Below are 9,780 nucleotides of genomic sequence, written 5' to 3'. Positions count from 1 at the left end.
TTAAATAAACAATAACTCACTTCATAATAAAAGAATCGTTCAATACATAAGCAGAACAAGATATTTAATCTACACTTTAAATATGAATATTCCCATAAACAAGATTCAAGCGTTGGAAAAAAATACTACACACTTAGATATTCAATACAAAGCAAGGAAATGAATAAATGAACATAAATGGGTAAGAAATTCTCAACCAAAAGCTTCAAATCTTCAAAACTTGTCTTCTTAGTCAAGAGATGTTAAAGATGTTCAGAGACTGGCCAAAGATGCCAAAGATTTGTTTTCAATAAGCTAGGTCATGTATTTGTGGGTTTGGGGCCAAAGGATGTGAAATTATAGAAGAGCCCAGAACTGAAGCGCGATCTTCGCATTTTGCGAAGCTATGTTCGTATTTGCGAACCTTGACTTTCTTGTTGACTATCGCATTTGCGATGAAAACGTCGTATTTGCAATGGTTGACTGTATGGTTTCACTTCGCATTTGCGAATATTGTTTGACTCAGTTGGCTTCGATTTCGATTCACATGTTCGCATTTGCGAACGTTGACTTTCTTGGTTGACTTCGCAATTGCTAGCTACTGCTCGCATTTGCGACCCCTGAGGCTAATTTCGAGCTTTATATTTTTGACCCCCTTTTTGACTTGTTTTTGCTTGGTTTCTTCCTGATCACTTCGAAATCACATAAAACCTATAAAGTAGAAGTAAACGACATTAAACACACTATTTTATCTATCAATCATAGCAAAAATCTAAGATTAAAGAAGAGAAAAGTTGGCATATTACCAACTTATCACCCTATCACCACAATAGAGAGTAGTTCCACACACAATAAAATTTAAGAACAATTAGGAACTCAAGATAGAAAGAATTCACTCACTCACAGAAATAACATTCATATGCCACAAAAGACGTACCATAGGTTTGACAGTCAAGGATTTCATTTGGTTATAATGTAGGCTGCGGGACGGGTAGGGTACATGTGGATATAAGAGTTATTACACCTCCCTAAGAACTTTAATACATACATTTCATTGTTCAAAACCCCTTACTTATGTCAAACCAAAACTCCACCTTCACATCAATATACGTCAACTCCCAACTTCTTTAAGCATAAATACATCAAGAGTTACCACTAGAAAGGAATATTCTTTTTTCACAACAACATTTTTTTTCTTTTTCTTTTCTTATTCAATTCAAGTGGTTCTTACTTTTTCAAAACAATGCACTTTTCTTCTTATTTCATCAGTTCCCCTCAAAAGCCAAACCAGCCACCCCACACGTCTACTTTTACAAAGTTCATAACAAATTTAAGTACTCACAAGAGGTAAAAGGTTCAAATAGATAATCAATTTAAACAAATGGGTGGGATTTATAATGTGGTTGCCAAAGAAACAAGATTACATGCTCAAAGGGGTTAACTACAATACATAAAACATTAGGTGGGTAAAAACATATATCTGGTTCAACAAAGAAATGCCTAAATCACTTTCAAGACTGAATAAAACTACTATTTCGCTTTGCAAACACACAGGGCAAGTTCTAAACATCAAATGCAATGCACATAATAACACTAAACCTCACACCCACATGGCACATAACTCACTTAGGATTGGACTATCAAGACACTCTAGTCAAAGCAGTTAAGCAAAGTTAAGATCATACAATTTAAGGTACTTATACATGAGTCAAAAACTGAGCCTAAGCGTCACAACTAAAGCACTTACTATTCTCAAGGCATAATACAATCAAGAGATATTGTCTTCCATTAAAATCATAGCACAAGGTTTCCTACTACTCTACAAAACAAAAATTTACTACACCCGATTCAAACAAAACCCTTGAAAAAGAACCGCGACACATAGAAAAACCAAGGGGGACTTGTTGCACTACCTACAAAAGAAAATGTTTTTGTCTTTTTCTTTTGACTTTAAACCCTCAATAAACCTTTCGAATAATATCCATCGTCGGGAAAAATCAAAAGTTTTTCAATTTTTATGTTTTTTTAAAAACAAATCTCCAACTACTAAAACTAACAAAACTAACACATATACATACAACATACAACATATATCATATCCCCCACCCCACACTTTAAGTTGGGTCATGTCCCCATGACATATAATTAAAAAGTATAAGGTAAAGAAAACTTCCTTGAATATCTAGTCGGGATCTGAGTCAAAGTCGAGCTCCATTCCTTGCATCCGAAGTAATGCACACATCCATGCGGACAGCGTTTTCTCGGACTTATTGGGATACACCCCACACTTATCTTTCTCACTCAATGCAGCCTTCTCTTTTGAGCCCTTCACGTTTCATTCAACACCTGTAGTTGCTTTTTGTGCCCCATTTTCTACATTCATATTAAAAGTCACCGTCTCCTCACCCACTCTAAGCATGAGTTTTCTCTTGTGTATATCTAGTATCGCTCTACCCGTTGCTAAGAATGGTTTTCCTAGGATGAGGGGGACCTCCTTGTTCTCCTCCATATTCACCACTATAAAATCCACAGGAAATACGAACTTATCCACCCGAACTAACACATCTTCCACTATCCCCTCGGGTATTAAAGTTGTTTGACCTACCTGCTGCAATGATATTGGCGCCGACCTTATCTCTCCAATCTCCTTCTCAAGTTTCATGTAAATAGATAGAGGCATTAGATTAATTGAGGCACCAGAATCACATAAAGACTTATCAAAATTTATAGTTCCTACAGAGAAAGGTATATTAAAACTCCCTGATCTCCACAATTTTATGGGAGTTTGTTTTGCAATATCGCGTTGCAACGCTCTGTGAGCTTCACCACTGAGGTCTCTTCTATCTTTCTCTTCTTTGTAAGGATCTCCTTCAAGAATTTGGCATAAGCAAGCATTTGTGAGAGAACTTTTGTGAATGATAAATTTATATTAACCTATTTTAGCACATCCAAAAATCTCCCAAACTACTTGTCCAGCTTTTCTCTACATAGCTTCTGAGGGAAAGGTAAAGCAAGTATATGCTCGCTCTTCTCAGGTTCCTCCCTTCTCGAAGTTTCCTCCTTCTTCCTTTTGTCAGCTTTTATCTGGCCCTTCTTCTTTTTATCATCATCACTTTTCAACTGCTCCCCCCTTTATTTTGGAAAGTATCACATCTTTCTAGATCGGGGTGGGATCTTCAAAAACATGCCCACTTCTCAAGGTCACACCATTCACCGTTTCTTTAGGATTTCTCTCAGTATCAGCGAGGAGAGTTCCTGGAATCCTCTCAGACAATAGAGTGGCTAGCCACCCAACTTGTCTTTCCATGTTTTGAAAACCAGTGCCCAGTACTTTGATAGCTGCTACACATTCCCGTATAGCCGCGCTATGCGTTTCAAGCCTCTCATCAGTTTTCAGAATGAAGGCCTTCATGAGATCTTCTATGCCAGACTGAATGGGCTGTTGAGGCTGAAATTGTTGCCTCTGCTGATTTTTGGAATGCTAGAGTTCCTTGTCCCTGGGGTCTAAAGTTATTTTGTTATCATGCATTCGCGGTACCCCCAGGCGAACTCCATGAAAAATCGGGGTGCCTCTGACCCATTGCATTGAAATTGTAGTTTCCCATAGCATTCACTTCCTCAGTTGAGGCTTGACACTCATGAGTAGGGTGTCCTCTTACACATATATCATAACCTGCATGAGGTTCACTCTGTATCGATGCTAAGGTCAGTTTCCTTATATCTTTGGCCATAGCATCAAGTTGTACCTGCACAGATGTGTTAGCATCAACCTGGTGAACACCAGTTTATCTTCTTCTTTCAGCACTCTCAGAGGGCCATTGATTTGCATCTTCGGATTACTTATCAAGAATTGTAACTATCTCCTCTGGAGTTTTCTTCATCAAGGGGCCTCTAGCTGCATTGCTCAATGCTCTACGTAAAGCCGGTGTCAATCCATCCCAAAAGTCCTGGAGTTGCATCGAGAGTTCAATTCCTCTATGCTGACACTTTCTAACAATCTTCTTAAACCTCTTCCATGCTTCAAAAACAGTTTCATTCTCTTTTTGGCAGAATTTATGGATTTCTCTTCTACACTTGCCCGTTTTAGCTGAGGAGAAATATTTATCAAGAATTTTTCTGGTCAACTCCTCCCAAGTTCTAATTGATCCCGTGGGCAAGCTTCGAAGACACTGCTTTCATCATCTTTAAGAGAAATTGGGAATGTCCTTAGATATACTGCATCTTGTGACACACCATTGTATTGAAAGGTGTTAACAATCTCCTCAAAATCCATTAGATGTGTGTTTGGATTTTCGTTTGGCTTCCCTCTGAACACACCAATTCTGAAGGGTTTGAAGCAACCCTTGATTTAACTCGAAATTGTTTGCTGCAACTGGATGTGGTCTAACACTTGATAAACCTTGAATGTAGACCGGTCTAGCATAATCTCCAAGTGATCTCCCATGCAAGGGTTGATGTTGATTAAGTCTGAGACCCCTCTCTTCTTCATAGATGTTCAGCACATTGCTAATAGCTGCTTCTTCAGTATCCTGTGCAGCTTGTTCTCGTTGTTGGGATGCTTCTCTCGTAGCCAAATCCATATTATCTTCACCGTTTACATCCATAAGTTCTTTGGTTGAGGATTGCCCAACCGTTTCTGTTGTCTCGATGAGATTTCTTTCCTTCTTCAACTGTCACAGTTATTTTGCATTTTTTGGCTCGTATGGTAGCACTTCCTTCGCAGAAGTTCTCTAGTCATGGACCACTGTAAACCTATAACATGCGCACAGTCAAAGAACACCAAAGGTAAAACAGGAAAAATAAAATAAAATAAAATAAAAAATTCTTGAATTAGCACTACAAACTATTTCAAACACTATTGATTTCTAATCCCCGACAATGGCGTCGAAATTTAACGAGCGCAAAACACCACTTTAATTGTGCTTGCTAGTCAAAGATAGTATAGTATAATTTCGTATCCACATGGATTGTAGTTAAATAATATTTTCGTAGTTTCTAGCTTGATTGCTATCCAGGAGAATCAACAATCAATATTTATATGATTAATAACTAAAATTAACTAAGAAGCTAAAGCTATTGACTAATGACAATCAAAACAAAGGTAAGCAAGGAAGTTATCAGTGGGAGAAATTAGAGGTTGATAGGATAGGTGCATGATAGTTATTTGGGATCTAACTCTAGATAATTCATTTCTAATGTTTAAGTGAGTCTCTCGAATTCACTCAACTATTAGTTCAAACGTTCAGCAAAAACTCCTCTCTCGATTAAGTCGTAACCTCACAAGATGAACCAATTTAAGCACGTGAAGATATGCAAGAATGCGTAGTGGATTGGTCTTTAAGAAAACCTCTTTCGATTATGCTCCTAACTAGGTTTAATCAATGATTCAACTAGCCTCTTTCGATTACTTAGAACAATTAATGAACTCAACCAACAATATAATGCAAAGATATCACAAGTTATGCCTCCCTCGATTACATGAACAAGTGAATATATATGCAACAATTATATCATCTAAAAATGCCTCAATACGTAAAAACTAGAGTTATAATAAACAAACAATCATCAATACACAATATCCATCAAACCTTAAAGAGAACTACTCAATAGATATGGAGCAATTCATTGCAAATATGTTTAAAGTAAAAGAAAACATAAAACGATCCAAACTCGGGTTTTGAGTGAGGATTGAATGATGAACTCCTTGTACTTTTGCTTCTCCAACTCCTCCTTAGCCTCCTTAGGTATCCAATATGTCCAAAGTCCCAAAAACAACATTTTCCATGTATTCATACTAAGTAGGGTCGGGCCTAGATGAAACCATCTTCTCCTAGCCGAAATAGGAAAATTACTCTGTAAAATATTGCACAAGCGTATGGGGCGACGCGCCATGCGGGGCATTAGTGGGAAATCTAGAGAGTTGAATTCCAACAGACAACAGGAAAATAGGCAGTCGCGGTGTCCCACACGCCACACTAGTGAGGTTTTCTTAGAGTGCAGATTGTTCTTGCGTTTTGACGTCCAAACCTGGTCCTCGACCCCCGAACTCGATCCCGACTTAATCCCTGGGCTTTTACTCATAATTCAAAGATCAGAATCACTCATATTCTTTACATAACATCTGCATAGCTTGGAATGACTCCTGCATGGCATAAAACACACAATAAATACAAAACACTAGCGATTAAAGCTCAAACACAATAAAAGTGCAGTAGATTAGAGTGCAATAAGAGAATAAACATGCTATTATAGCCTACCATCATCGCTCGCACCGTAATGAAAGAACATGCTTTTGCAAATCCTTTGGTAGAGATTCCAATTGATGATGATTACAAGCCACTGAGCACATACTTCCCAGATGAAGAGGTGTCACTCAATAGAGGAAGTAGTTCTGGAAGACAACCATGTATGTAAAATATATTTTGATAGGGTGGTCAATATCAAATAAGTTGGGATTGGGGAAATCCTCATCTCACCTATTGGACAGCATTAGCCTGTAACAACACGACTTTGATTCTTCTGTACCAATAGTACAGCAGAATACGAGGCTTGTATCATGGGTCTGAAAATGGCCCTTAATCTAGATATGCATGAACTATTAGTTATGGTTGATTTTGACTTGCTTATGCGGCAAGTCCAAGGAGAATTAGAGACTCGAGACATCAAGATTATTCCATACAGACAGTGTGTGCAAGACCTGAGCAACATATTCAAATCCATCGTGTTCAAGTACATTCCTAGGTTTCACAACGAGCTAGCCGACGCCTTGGCTACCTTAGCCTTGATGCTCCCTTATCCAGGCAACATTCATATTGATCCATTGGAAATACAAGTTGGGAATCAACACGGTTACTACAATACAATTGGGGAAGAACCAGATGGTGAACCATGGTATCATGACATAAAATGATTCCTGAAAAAAGGGAGTACCCAGAGCATGCCAAGGGAGATCAAAAAAGAACTATAAGGCGGCTCGTTGGTGGTTTCTTCCTGAATGGGGAAATTTTGTACAAAAGGACCCCAGATTTAAACTTGTTTAGATGCATAGATTCCATAAAAGCCAAACGGATCATGAGTGAATTGCATTGGGGGTATGTGGGCCTCACATGAATAGATATGTTTTGGCAAAGACGATTCTACGGGCAAGGTATTATTATCTTACTATGGAGCGAGATTGCTTCAGTTTTGTTTGCAAGTGTTACAAATGCCAGATTCATGGAGACCTGATTCACTCACCTCCATTAGAGTTGCATCCTGTGTCCTCTCCTTGGACGTTCATTGCTTGAGGAGTGGATGTTATTGGGCCAATCGAGCCAAAGGCTTCAGAAGGGCATAGATTTATTTTGGTCGCCATTGATTACTTTACCAAGTGGATGGAGGCAGTTACTTTCAAAGCAGTCACCAAGAAAGTAGTCGTAAACTTCGTTCATTCCAACATCATAAGAAATACATATCCCCAATACTCCAAAACTGGGCAAAAGTTTGTTTTATTTTTATGGTAATTCTATAAAAGGTTCCAAAATATGTAATTCAGTTCCAGGTTCTTTTTACCTTTTCCCGTTAAGGCTTTCAGGCCGATCATTGAGAATGTTGAAATCACCATTCCAAGAGTGTTGGAAAACCTTCCGCATCCAGTACCTTAGTAAAAAAAAAAAAAGAAATGAGAAAGTCTTATCGGTGAAAACCCGTATTGGCACCATAATGCGACAATGAGTAGATAAATGAGAGAGTCTTATTGGTTAAAACCCATACTAGCACCACGAGGAAACAAGGAGTAGAGAAGTGAGAGAGTTCAGTTAGCGAAAACCCGCAAAGGGCACTACTAGCCGACTGAGAGTCTTTGATACTCCAGCATGAGTACAACCAAGACAGTTTTAAGATGAACGTTTACGACATATTTTGTGAATTAGACAGTTCAGATGGATCAAGCATCAAATCAAAAATGCATGTCATGGTTCATTGAAGTCGGCACATATCTCCAGATAAGTCTCCCTATTCCTCTCCCCGAAAGGGACACCTTTTGTTTAAACACAGTTATTTTTCACTTTCAATTATTTTTCTATTTTTACCCATAATTTTCTTTAATATCTTTCGGTCTAATCTTGCATAAAAAATGAAGCAAAGAAATGGATGCAAAACTGGCTACAGTTTCTCCATAATACCGAGCATAATTTGGGGCATATACGACATCGACAAAGGAAGGAATCCATCTGTGATCTCTTTTGATAAGCCGAACAAAGTGTCTCAAAGAAACCGAAAGGTCGCATAAGTAAGACTTGCTTCAAGGGAAAAGATGATAAGCACTACAGACACAAACTGGTATTGGGTGCAAGACAACTAATTTTGATTTTAGGGACAAGGATTAGCGGTACCCTGGATATCCGAGTATGAAATAGTCAGGGGCTACGTCGGAAAACCGAAGTCTCCAGAATGCAATACAGAGTATCCGAGCACCTTGGTACCATACTAATAGAATCAATTCTTCAATAGCGGAGTGGCCGTGAATTCAAACTACACAGGACATCAAGGCCACAAACCGACCACCACTTTGAAAACTCACAAATTTTTCTTTGTTTGAAGCAAGAACAAAGAATTACAGAATGGTGATTCTCAAAGGATGAATGTTATCAAATGTAAGATCCTCAAAATTATGCATCACTATTGTTCACACCTCCTATTTTTGTAGCTTGACTCAGGTTGAACCTTTTCTCCTAGGGGGATCCAACTCATAGTTCCGGGTAAAAGTACTCTTTGCTCAGGATGTTTTACGTAGCTTAACTCTGGTAGAACCATTTCTCCTAGGGGCATCTAGCTCATAGTTCCGGGTAGAAGTACTCTTCACTCAGGTTGTTTTACGTAGCTTAACTCAGGTAGAACCATTTTGCCTAGGGTGATCCAGCTTATAGTTCCGGGTAGAAGTACTTTTCGCTTAAGTTGTTTTATGTAGCTTAACTAAGGTAGAACCATTTTACCTAAGGGGATCCAGGTCATAGTTTCGAGTAGAAGTACTCTTCGCTCAGTTTGTTTTATGTAGATTAACTCAAGTAGAACCGTTTCGCCTCTAGGGATCCAGCTCATAGTTTCGGGTAGAATTACTCTTCGCTCAGGTTGTTTCACATAGCTTAACTCAGGTAGAACCATTTTGCCTACGGGGATCCAGCTCATATTTTTGCGTAGAAGTACTCTTCGCTCAGGTTGTTTTATATAGCTTAACTCAGGTAGAACCATTTTTCCTGGGGGGATCCAGCTCATAGTTCCGGGTAGAAGTACTCTTTGCCCAGGCTGTTTTTCGTAGCTTAACCCAGGTAGAACCTTTTCGCCTAGGGGGATCCAGCTCATATTTTCGGGTAGAAGTAATCTTTGCTCCAGTTGTTTTACGTAGCTTAACTCAGGTAGAACCTTTTCTCCTAAATATATCCAGCTCATATTTCGGGTAGAAGTGCTCTTCGCTTAGGTTGTTTCATGTAGCTTAACTCAAGTAGAATTGTTTCTCCTAGGGGGATCCAACTCATATTTCCGAGTAGAAGTACTCTTCGCTCAGGTTGTTTTACGTAGTTTAACTCAGGTAGAACCTTTTCTCCTAGGGGGATCCAGCTCATATTTTGGGTAGAAGTAATGTTCGCTCATGTTATTTTACGTAGCTTGACTCGGGTAGAACCTTTTGGCCTAGAGGGATTCAAAACTTTATCCATAATATAGGGTGCCAACCCCTGGTTATATTCCCTCTCGGTAATACATGGTGCCAACCCCTGATTACATTTTCTTTCAATAATACAGGGTACCAACCCCTGGTTACATTCC

This window comes from Nicotiana tabacum, chromosome 24, assembly GCF_000715075.1.
Source record: "Nicotiana tabacum cultivar K326 chromosome 24, ASM71507v2, whole genome shotgun sequence".
In the NCBI taxonomy this organism is placed as follows: domain Eukaryota; kingdom Viridiplantae; phylum Streptophyta; class Magnoliopsida; order Solanales; family Solanaceae; genus Nicotiana; species Nicotiana tabacum.
Note: the sequence above shows the minus strand (reverse complement) of the source record.